Source organism: Mastomys coucha, unplaced genomic scaffold (assembly GCF_008632895.1).
Source record: "Mastomys coucha isolate ucsf_1 unplaced genomic scaffold, UCSF_Mcou_1 pScaffold13, whole genome shotgun sequence".
Lineage (NCBI taxonomy): Eukaryota > Metazoa > Chordata > Mammalia > Rodentia > Muridae > Mastomys > Mastomys coucha.
The window spans coordinates 62,898,677-62,911,165 of NW_022196895.1; the positions used below are offsets into that span (position 1 = coordinate 62,898,677).

Genomic DNA, 12,489 nt, shown 5'->3' on the forward strand with positions numbered 1-12,489 from the left:
GGGTGGGAGGAGGTACAGAGAGGGAGAGAGCACATCATCTGTAAGAACCAAAGAAAACCTGTAAGCCCCACTCGCCCAAGGACAGATAATTTCCTGGAATTTTGGCGGCTATGGTTCTTCGGAAGTAACAAGCCACACATTTGTCTGCACCAGATGTGCTTGACTGGACGTGGGCGGAGGTAAGCAGGCAAGAAATGTATGCTTGCCCCTGATTGGACCTCATGGCGGGAGGGTGGGGGTGGTCAGGTGGTTTTTACCCTTTGAAGCATCTGACTTGTGACCTTTTCCTGGAAACCCAGAGATTGGCCTGGCCAGGATCCATCATCCTGGCACAGTATTTAATTAAAGCTTGCTTCAAATTTGACTCTAAGTTGTAGAACTGTTTTTTCTCTCACAAATTTCAGGATTAACCTATACACTAGCCACATGAAGGGACCATCAGTAAAAAAAAAAAAAAAAATCAGTGCCTGTAGCTCCAATATGAACTGACTACCACCAAATCAAAGGCACAAAGCAGAAACTACTGTACACATAGAATCAATGCTAGGATATAAACAGAAAATTGTTATTTTGACCCAAAAGACAACATACTATTTTCCTTTCAGGGATATAAAATAAACATGTTGGTCTTTGACAATTAAAAAATACATATTATTGTATTGAAAACTTAATTCAGATAAACAAAAGAATTTATTAAACTGATGACATATTAACCTGTAGACATTTTTAAACCCTACAAAAATTAAAATGTGTATATGTATGTATGTGTCTCAGTTACTTTTCTGTATAAGAGACACTATAACCAAGACAAGTAATAAAAACAATGATTAATTGGAGGCTTACAGTTTCAGAACGTTAGTCTAGGACCATCATGGTGAGGACCGTGGCAGGTGGCAGGCAGTAGCTGAGAGCTTACATCTGATCCACAAGGAAGAAGCAGAGAGAAAACTAACTGGGAATGACCTGATCTTTCAAAACGTCAAAGACTGCCCCATTGACACACTTCCTCCAAGGCCACACCCCCTAATCCTTCCTAAATAGTTCACCAATTGGGAACCAAACTTTCAAATATATGAGCCTGTGGAGTCCATTTTTATTCAAACCACCTGATTATGTTGTAAAAATATCTAAAGTTGATATCATAAGGTCAGTCATATCAACAGCAGAACCCTGAGCAGTTTAAAAATCCAATAGAAATTGACTTCAAAGACTAGCATTCGGTCAGAATAGATATACAAGAGAAGATTCAACAGAAGAGGACAAAGAAACTGAATTTAAAGGAGTCATATGGAAAGAATTAATGGAACAGTATGCAATATGAGATGGATGGACTGGTGCTTGACACTGAGCCATCCTTGGAGAGCTAACGAAGAGAGAAAGACATGGTACAAATTCAAGAGTTGGTAGACAAGAAATGACACAGAACTTGAGTCTCTACCATGACCCGTGAATGTCGATGAGGACATTTGAGGAGAGACGTTCTCTTTGGAGGTGGATAGCCCAAATGACCAAAATAGTCTCAAGACTTGAGAAGAACTCCGTGGTGCACTTTAAGGCAACCACTCAAAAGGCTGGCCCTGGAGAGCCTGAAGGTGGACTTACCCAGATTTTAAACAGCTTCGACTTCTAAAGTAGATGTTGCCTGATTTTTTTCCCTTTTTACCATTGAACCATAACACTGACTCCAAACTGAACAGCACACCCATGCTGCCTGCATTGTGTTTTCTACCCCAGTACACTCCCTTATTTGAAAACTGGATCTTCCAATATATGCAAGGACTGCAATAAATTCAGATAAAGTTACCAGGCATAGTAGTTAGTATAGGCCTTAAACCAGCACTTGGGAGGCAAAGGCAGACAGATCTCTATGAATTCAAGGCCAGCCTGGTCTACAGAATGAGTTCCAAGACAATCAGTCACATAGTGAGACCCTGTCTCAAACACACACACACACACACACACACACATTCATAAACAATTGACAGCCTGGCACCCTTACAAGAAAAAGATCTTACAAGGATGGACACACAGAAAATGTCATGTGAAGATGGCAGTGTGGAGTATGTAGTAACAAACCAGGGAATGCTAAGGACATCGAGTGACTCTTACAAGTAGGTGTCCCAGAGCTGAGAGAGAGTTCAGCCTGTCTACAACCAAGACCTCAGCCTCCAGAACCACTGGAGAAGACAATTCTGTTTGAAGCCATCTTACTGGCAGCAGGGTGTTCGCGTCCATAGAAAATTACAGTTGGATCATTAGGGTTTCAGAGAGAGAGAAAGGGGGTTGGGGGAGGGAGCGTGGGACCCTTTGCCTGTGTTCATATTGTTGAAGAAACAGAGTTTACCCATCAACTTCCTGAAGGGACAACACATACAAAATTTGGTTCACAGAAATTCAAGATACAATCCTAGCAAGTGTTTTAATACATGTTTTGGAAGCAGTTGTCAGGAGGAAACAGTTTCAATTAACAAAAACCAAAATGAACGGCGGAGCCTCCGTGCTACCATCAGGTGGTCGATAGGTGGAAAGGCAAGCCAACTTGTTTTTCTGGGATTTGGCACAGAAATCCAGCTTCAAGACTTGGAATTGAGAGGAAAACTAAATGTTCAGCTAAATTGAAAAGAAAAAGGCTACCCAGTTAACCCAGTGCACTGATGGGCAGTACGGGTACACATGCAACTCCTCCGATCAGCTGGCGTGTAAGACTCAAGGAGTCCCAAGAAAAGCTGGCCAGCCTGCGCGTCTGCCCCTCCCCCACTCCTCTCAGAACAGAATGAAACCATAGTCTTCATCAGAATTCACACAAATGCACAAAACAAAACCAAAAGACAACAATAACAGCAAAAATAATCACCCAACTCTCTCCCTCTCTCCCTCCTTCCTGCCCCCCTCTGTCTCACACACACACACACACACACACACACACACACACACACACACACACACAGCTGGAGAATTGACTCCTTGGGTGAGCGCTTGGTGCACAGGCAGGAGGGCCTGCGTTTGGATCCCAGCACCAACTCAAAACAAAGAAAAACAAACAAAAATACAGCACTTTGTGCCCACACCCCTACAACCACCACCAGTTTATGCTCTGGCTCATGACTTCCTTTGTTCTGGTATAATGTGACCTTACATAACCATTCCCAGTGGAATGTAGCCTTAAGGACAACTTAAATCCATGTTTCCAGGCCATGGACACTCCCACTTATCTCAAGAATAAAGTGTCCCTTATCCCCTTAAAAATGAGAGCTCGGTTTATGTTGACATTAACCATAGACTTCTAAGGTTATACATGAAATGACCAGAGTGAAAAACTGGACACTACACAATGAGGTAGTTCTTAGAATTCGGTCTTCTTAGTTGGCAAGAATCTCAGCTTTTAACTCTTAACATTCTCAATTCCAAATTCAAAGTGTTCAAGTCTCTAGCAGAAGTAGGAACCCGAGAAAGAGAAGAACTGCTCTGGTTAATGCTTTATCATTTTTGATTGTGTTCTTTGCTCAAAGCAAAACTTAATTTCATCTTGCCCGGGGGAAATCATCCAGGCAAAATACCCAAGTGACCAGCTCCTGACTTTGTAAGCAAGTGGGCCCTCAAGTCACCAGATTAGCACAGAGAAAGAGGAAGTGCTGTAACAGACCGTGTTCAGACTGTGCCCCGCTCAGCAGTGCACTTCACAGCGGCTTTCAGCAGGAGGACCTTTAATCAAACCTGAAGTGACAGAAGCATTTCTGCCTTTGGTCTTCAGGCTTTTAGACTGTGACCCTGCATGAGTACGGGGTTCAGCAAGAGGGTCCCAGGCTCACAGACCCTACTAGGGAGAGAGTAAAGAAAGGGCTATTCGCCTTTGTTGAAAAGAAAAGTCATGAGTTATGAGTCTCAAAGACTTGGAAACTAATGAGAATTCCTGTCAAATATGTTTGGTGAAATTTTGTAGTGAGGAGAAGGGATCAGATTAACAGCAGGCATTTCATTCAATGGGAACAGGTTAAAATGCCCGCATCCAAAAATGTCAGTGTTAGGGGAAAACTGAGTCTTTCTGAGTGTTGCCTAGAAAGATCTACTGTGAGGAGTTAAATGCACTTAACTCTCTTTATAGATACTGTAAGATACTCACTACAGGTTACACTAACATTGAAAACGTGTAGGACCTTACTCGTTAATGTCACTTTCTGATTTGATTAATGTTTTTTTCTGTAATTGCTGTTATTTATCATTTGAAATATAAATGTGTATATTTGTCATACATGCAGTGACATTTTAAAATATGTGTATGTTGTCAGCCAAGTTAATTAGCATAAGTGTTTTTTCATAATTCTTATTATCGCTTGCCTTCAAAGGTAAACTCACTCCTAAAAGCTGGTGAAGGGAAGGAGTGACGTACATTTCTCTAAGGGTCCAAATTTTTATTAGACAGGAAAAGTATGGTGAACAGCTGCTGTATTTAATAACAGTGTAAAACCCTATTGGGTGAAATATTTTCAATTTGATCTAACAGAATTACATTAATAATTTCACTATGTTCTTTTTTTAAAAAAAATTCCTGCATGAGGAATATATTCATTCATTTCATTACATTTTGCAATATAGTGTCCATCTTGAGTGTACTGTAAAGGAGAAACCACTAACACAAGTACAAACTTGTGCATTTATTTTTCTTGTCTAGTAAACACAGAGAAAAGGAAAGTGCCGGGTGAGTATTCGGATTTCATCACCTACAAATTCTCCCTGCCTCTTATTGTAAATACAACAGTGCCCTCTAGTCCTCACTCTGCAGGGAGAAGCTGTGTTTCGAAAGGAAGCAAACTATTCTTCAAGACATGAATTATGTTTTTAGTTAGTGGACCGAGAGGGGGATAAAACCTGAACTGTAAGAAAAAAAAAAAGATTAAATAAAAATTTCTAAAAAAGAATTATTTCATCCTGAAATAATGTAAATAATTAAAGAGTTACTTAATCAAGAAAACTTAATCCTGTCTTTTCATCTCAAATACTTAATACTGTTTTTTTAACTTTAGTTTTGTTTATGTTTTTCAAGACTGGGCTTCTTGGTATAACAGCTCTGGCTATCCTGGAACTTATTGTCTATACCGGACTGGCCTCGAACCCACAGAGGTCCACCTGCCTCTGCATGTCAAGTGCTAGAATCAAAGGTGTGCGCTACCATGCCCAGCTGTCTTTTTAACTTTTAGTTGGCTATGTCCTTTGCTATTCTAAGCTGATATTAAGAACAGAATCTTAGGAAAAGCTATAAAGCTAGCTCAATGTATTAGTATGTAATTATGACATATCCAACACTTCATTTGCCTTGGAGAAACTGTGGAACTCTCTCACTGGTTACATGTGGAAAGGAGTCTTCTAGAAACACCTTAGGGAAGCTTCCCACAGCCTTAGAGACTCAAAGGGTCCAAGCAGCACCTGGGAACAGTGACTGTCTGAAAACACCAAGCCCTGCCCTCTGCAGAGAGAACAGAGGTGCAACATTCGTGATGTCTTGGGTTCTTTTATTCCTGCACACTCCAGGAACCAAGAAAGCCTGGACTGAAGCTGGGACCAAAGTTTAATATCAGGAAGCATAGCGACCTGGTTATGGATGGAGCCAGAGCCCTAGAAACTCTTAACAAGCTAGGATCAGTCACCTGTCTCCAGTAGGCCAATTAAAGAGACAAAAAGTGTAAATCAGGAAACGGTGATTTTATTCAGTATGGTCACGTTGAGAAGAAGCAAGGTCCATTCCACTCCCTCAAGTCCATCTTTGAAATCATAACATAAGGTTTATGTTTGATAGAGGGAAAGAGGTATGCAGGAGCTCGGAGCCTGGGGCAGGGAGGTATTGGACGTGAAGACAGGCTCATCGGTGCTACGGGGAGACCACTCGATCTCATGCTAAGCCCAGCATCACCCAGGGGTTTCTCTACATGCAAGCTGGTGGGAACATCCTCCGTGGCAGTACTTTACTGCAAGGAGATCAGCCTATGTTTTAAGCCTGACATACTGATTCCAAGTCTGGTGCTCCAGACTGGTTCTATTAATAAAGGCAGACAAAACCCGGTCCCCTTTCAGCATTTTCTATGTCCAGCAGAACATAGAAAAGGCTCCCGATTTTTATTTTAAAACTGTAACTCACTATCTTATCGGATAAAGACAGAAATCCATGTGGACATTTCAATATGGGTTTGGTCACAGTTCAAAATTATTATTTGAAAATAAAAATTATTTGACAAAATCCAATGCATATAACAAGGTTCTTTTCCCATCCCCCTGACACCAAACAAAAACCCTCAAAATTTCAGTGGACATTAAGGTTAATAATTGTAAGCAAGCTACGAGGAAGGATGTGGGGAGAGAGAGGGAGAGAGGAAAGAGAGAGAGAGAGAGAGAAAGGGAGGGAAGGAAGGAGGGAGGGAGAGGGAGGGAGAGAGGGAGGGAGGGAGAGAGAGAGAGAGAGAGAGAGAGAGAGAGAGAGGTTCTTTCCCCATAAGAACCAAAGCTACAGCTAGCATTGTAACCACTGCTATAACTTCCCACAATATTATCCCACAGCCAGGAAATAAGCCGTGTGCAGACTCAGGACAGCCCTGGCGGTGTGTGCACCCAAGTGTGTCTGAACTGACAGCTGTCTCCTTCCTCCAGCAAGACAGCAGCACTGGTGTCTTCTCTCTCCTGACATCCTGACCCTGTTAGAAGGAGTGTAATAACAAATGGGGTTCACCTGGGCAATCCAGCCCACATTCCCTGTGTAGGGTCCTTAACACATCACACCTGCTGCCCAGACTAAACTTGTCAATTTGATCAAATTGAGGAACTCAGACTTGGATGGGTCTGTGAGGACTGTCCCACAGAGGGTTAACCAAGTGGGGAAATCCAGCCTTGAACTGGGACCACATCATCCCTTCGCCTGGGGTTCCAACAGAGTAAAATGGGGGAAACGGAGAAAGACAGCTGTGTTGGCACCCAGCTTTCTCTGCTTCATGGTCTGCCCAGATGGCCTTCGTGCCCAGCCTGTGATGGTGGACTGCATCCCCTTTAACCTTGAACCTGAGCCAAGACCTTCTTTACCTCCTTCGTGTTGCCAAAGCCAGGCATTTTTATCCCAACTAGAAGAGTATCTGTTAGTCACACATCTGTGTAAAGGTTGCTGTTGGCTTGATTACAATGAGAATGAGTAGCTTAGTCCATAATTGCCTTTTAATTTAAGGTAACACTGCCGACCACTTTGGGGTCAGCCTGTATGTGTTATGGGGGCGGGGGTGGGAGGCAGTGGTTCAGTCTACCAGAGCAAGGGTGGCTTGGGCTTACTGTTACCATTCCATAGGCTCTAGAATTCCCAGTTTCGACAAATAGATGAGAAATAAAGAGGCACAAAATGTCTAAGTGTCTATCTATCCTACATGTTGTGGTGCCAGAACATACCATGAGAAATGCATGAGAAAGAGTGCGCTGGCAAAACAGAAGGATGCAGTGTTTCTCCACAGGATAGATTATATTCTTGTGTGCGATTGTCGTTAATCTTGTCAACTCGAATGGACTGGGGAGTCTGTAGGAGATCAGTAAAGATAAAGTGGTATTGATTATTCATTTGTTTAATAACTTGGCATTTGCGCTTAGCGTCAAACTAGCCTTATTTTGAGAATGAATTGTTAGAAACCAGCTGAAACTGTTTGATAGTAAGCACCCGGGACAAGGCTGTAACAAAGACCCAATTGCTTTTATACAATCATAATGTTTGGAGTCAGCAAGGCTTTTCAGTAAAGGAAAACAGCTATTTACAAATACAAACCTACAATTACAATGAAAATATGCTGGCTTTATGTCTAATTGGAGTTGGGTCTAAATTATGTGTTGGTGTTTTTAATATGTATAGAAAATAAAAGGCTTTAAAACTCAAATTACAATCTTTGTTTTAAAAAATAATGTACTCTGTCTTTCAAAGCTGGTAAGAAAATTGCAACTGTAAGCCATCAGGTAGAGATTGAAAGTTCCAAAGCTAAGCTTGTTCAGCGTTTTCATCTGTACAGAGGTGATGCAGTTATTTGGATATGAAAGTAGAGAGAAAGCAGAATCTGCAGGGTCTGATGTTGTCATTGTTGTTGTCATTGTTGTTGTCATTGTTGTTTATAATAATGCACCTGGGCTGGGGAAAGGGCACAGCTGGTAAAGCGCTTCCACACAACCCTGGCACATGAGACCCTTCTTTTGAACCCACAAAAAGATGGAAGAAGAGAATCAAAATTGTCCTCTGTACTTTCTCAGCTCCTAAATGGTAGGCATGCTCTTCATCCCAACATGCACACACATACACAGAGACACACACACATACATACATGCACACACACATATACACATGCACACACAGACACACATGCACACACACATGCACACACACATACACACACATGCATATACATATACACACATGCACACACATATATACATACATACACACACATACACACATACACATACACACATGCATATACACATGCACACACAGAGACACACACACATACACACATGCACACACACAGACACACATCCATATACACATGCACACACACACAAACACACATGTGCACACACACACAAATAATAACAATGATGATGATAATGCCAGGCATGGTGCTGCACGTCTTTAATCCCAGCACTCACTAAGCAGAGGCAGATGGGTCTCTGTGAGACTGAAGCCAGCCTGGACTACATAGTGAGTTCTAGGCCAGCCAGGGCAACATAGACCCTGTTCCACACAAACCCACAAAAATTAATGATTTTGCATCATTTGTCAGCAATACTTTATTAAAGATGCCATGTCTTTGGTGGTACAATTTAACAGAATTTGATTTCTATTTTCTGGATTGATTTCCACTTGTGTGTACGTGTGTACATCTGTATGAGTATATGCCACTCCTGTACCAGAAGGGGGCATTGTGTTCTATAGAGGAATAGGAAGTTGTGAGTCCCCCATTGTGGATGCGGGGACCTAATTCAGGTTCTAGAAAGAGCAACAAGCACTTTTAACTGCCGAGCCATCTCTCCAGACTCAAAATTTGATTTCTTAGCTAGAAATGTGTTCTTAACATATTTATATTTATAAATATTTATATTTATAAAAAATGACTTGCCACAAAAAATTATGTTGAAAAACTGCTGAGTTCACACAAGTGAACTTTTTAAATTTATTCAATTATATTCTTCATTTTTTAAAAACTTAACTTCCTTTTCTGAAGACCATATTCCAAAAGGTTATGAGGATAATTATAATTAGAGAGTAATTAATGCTAATTATGTATCCAACTCAAAGGCATCTACTACCCCTCTCATCTGTTAAATTTTACCAAAAAAGAAATGTGTGTAGCTCGAGTAACACTTGAATGAACAGTAACTGAATTTCATGCACCATCAGCCAGTCAAGTTTAAGTATATTCTCAATTACTGTCGTAGAGCACAAGTCATGGGTGTTCGCTATATTTGAAACAGAGCAACATTCTTTGAAGTAGCTGACCATCTGGACCTAAGGATGCAAACCTCTTGATGCTGCAGGGAAAGCTCCAAGGGGGAATTACATCGCATGCAAGCGTTCGCCCTCCACACACGTGACGCTGTGAAGCTCAAGGTAAACACATGCGTATTTCCAGCATCATCAGCAAACATGGCGGGGAAAATAGCTCCCTGAGATAGTCACCAAAGTCAGTTCACTCGGGCGGTGTGGGCCACCTTACCCGTCCAGTTAGAAGTAAGGAGGCAAACACCAAGCCCTTCTCCATGCAGGTTTTATTCAGGAACCTTCATTTTTACTTCTTCTTACTAGCTAGTTTCTTTTTTATTCTTTTATATCTTCTTCTTACATACATCTAGTTACATCTTACTACTTACATCTTAATTCTTAATTCTATATCTTACATCTGTCCTTACATCTTACTTCTATATCTACATCTTCTCTCCTATCCCATTACCAGCCCCAATTCTACATATTTACTTCTAAATCTCTCCTAACCCATCACCAGCCCTAATTCTACATACTTATTATCTCTACATACTTACTCAATACTCCTTATTCTCTCTCCAGCCCCCAGGCCTTGTGGGTTAAATACTTTTCCTGGTCCCAATCAGCATCAGCTATGTGGCAAAGCATAATAGGCTACAAGAAATCATGCCAGCTTGCATCATAAACTAGAGGCACACAGCTTTTCCAACTAAGGCCTGTTTATCTCAATGCTCTCTTCTCTGGCCGGAGACCAGGTGTTCAATATATATAGGGTGGCAGCTGTGGCTCCCCACAGGGCGGCTTCTGGGCTTCGTGTGTGCATTCCCTTTAGCCTAGTAAATCATTGGTCAGGCTTCTTCACAATTGGAGGTCTGAACTTCCCTCTCAGGTCCCCTATTTCTTTCTCTGATCTTTGAGATCTACATCCTTTTGTAGAATGTTACCTGTCAGTTCCCCAGCACAGCAGTCTCTTCTCTAAGGACAAGGAAACCACCGTTTAGAGTACACTGTAGAACAGCAGAGCCTCTGCGGGAAGCCAGGAGGCTGACTTTGGGGGGCTCCTTGCTCCAAGCTATAAAGAAAATCTCATCTAAAGGAAATGAGAACACTTAGGCTCTGGATCAAGCCAGTTATCATAAACAGAGGCCTGTAATCTGCCCCCATCCCTGTCCTCAGCTCTTCGACCTTCTGAGCTTAGAACCAAGCTCTAGACTTTCTTCACTCACTGTCAGAACAAGTAACCAGCATAAAGTCCTCATTCCGGATGGATTTTTTTTCCACTCGTGTGTTTTGCTTTGACAATGTGCAACCATGCGCTGAAATAAAAAGTGATACTGGCCACATTTATGTCAAAGACTCTACACTGCTACTTGTTGTGGAGGCCTAGGATGTTTGCAAATCCATGGCTAGATCATCTTGGGCTCTCTTTAGTCCCCATAATAGATGTTTATTGCACTTTTCTGTCTTGGCTTAACATCCTGGTAACTGTCACTTAGATCCTTTCGGAATGCATAAACAGAGCACTAGTTCATACCAATTCGAAAGCTAAGAGTACCCTGACACCTAGAGCAGACACTTCCCCACTTTGCTCTAACCTCCTACCTAATCTGTCAATCTTGTCCTTGACATTTTCTGTAATGTATGCCTTTGTTGCGTTCTGAAACTATAGCATTTCATTTTACCATTTCCAGGTTTGAAGATTTTATCGCAGCTGCCCAGAACTGTGTCCCTGGCCAGAGTCGCTCACGTGTAGTGAAAGAGTATGCTTATTTCTTATACTTAATCCGAATGAAGAGAAAATCAAATTGAAAGTTACACTGAACTGTCAAAGAGTCTGCGAAACAGGGCTGGAGAGAGGGCTCAGGGGTTAAGAGCACGGGCTGCTCTTTCAGAGGTCATGACTTCAATTCCCAGCAACCATTTGGTGTCTCATAACCATCTATAGTGAGATCTGGTGCCCTCTTCTGGCACGTAGGCATACATGCAGGCAGAACGATGTATTCATAATAAATCTTTAAAAAAAAAAAAAAAAGATTCTGTGAAACATGAGTAGAGCTATTGGTGGAGGTGGCACTGGGTGTCGTGTATGTAAAATAATTTAAAAATGGATACCGGGAAACTGAAGACCAGTTTGCTGGAGTCAGCGGAAGAAAAAGGATGTGTTGAGAAGCAGTCTTGTGTCTTAGATTCCGTTTCTATTGCTGTGATAAAACACCCTGACAAAAGCAGCTTCGGGAAAGAAGTCTTCATTTTGTCTCACAGGCAAAGACCACAGTCCACCGTGGTGGGGAGTTCAAGGCAGCAGGAGGTTGAGGCAGTCCATCATGTTTTCTGATGTCAGGAAGAGGGGCGTGAACAGTGCCATGAGTAGCATCCTTTCTTCCTGTTTTACGTGTCCAGGACCTAAGCACCGGGACCGGCCCAACCCACACTTACAGTGGGGGAACCGGAACCGGCCCAACCCACACTTACAGTGGCCTTCCCATCTCAAGCCTCCACCCCACAAAAGACACTGCATTTGGGCCATTTGTCAGTTTTCTGGAGTTTGTACCCCATTGTGTGACAAAGTGATAATAATTTTCTTTTCTTGAGTAGCCTTTCAAATTGCTGCAAGATTTTCAAAGCTCTTAATATTAAGAAAGTAGAATTTCTCTGACAGTAATTATAATTAAACATCACTATATTTTAGTCAGAGAGTAGCAAAGGACTAATTTCTAATTCAAATATTCAAAAAATGATTTATACAGTTATTTTTTAAAAGTAAAATGTTTTGTTTTTATAAATATTTAAATTAGTTTTCTTTATATCAGGAATTTTTCCTCTTTACTAATTAACTCAAGCTATATATCTAACTATATATAGCTGTATATATAGTATGATGTATACATGTCTAACTATACATATATGTGGTATATATAATATAAATAGATATATCTAGCTACATATTACTATATATACACCATACTATATAACTATATATACTATACTATATATGCTATATACTA

At 41.3% G+C, this 12,489-nt stretch overlaps 2 long non-coding RNA genes across 2 annotated transcripts in view; one reads left to right on the forward strand and one right to left on the reverse strand.

Annotated features, from left to right (window-relative positions):
- The window catches only part of LOC116087289, a 46,942-nt gene that overhangs the window by 6,811 nt on the left and 27,642 nt on the right, over window positions 1-12,489 (reverse strand). Inside the window, exon 2 of the long non-coding RNA XR_004117348.1 lies at window positions 7,417-7,540. This is a non-coding gene — a long non-coding RNA (uncharacterized LOC116087289). The remainder of the gene's footprint in view (window positions 1-7,416; window positions 7,541-12,489) is intronic.
- Window positions 3,430-11,391, forward strand: LOC116087288. Its single transcript, XR_004117347.1, has 3 exons — window positions 3,430-3,580; window positions 9,442-9,613; window positions 11,176-11,391. It is a non-coding gene; the product is annotated as an uncharacterized LOC116087288 (long non-coding RNA).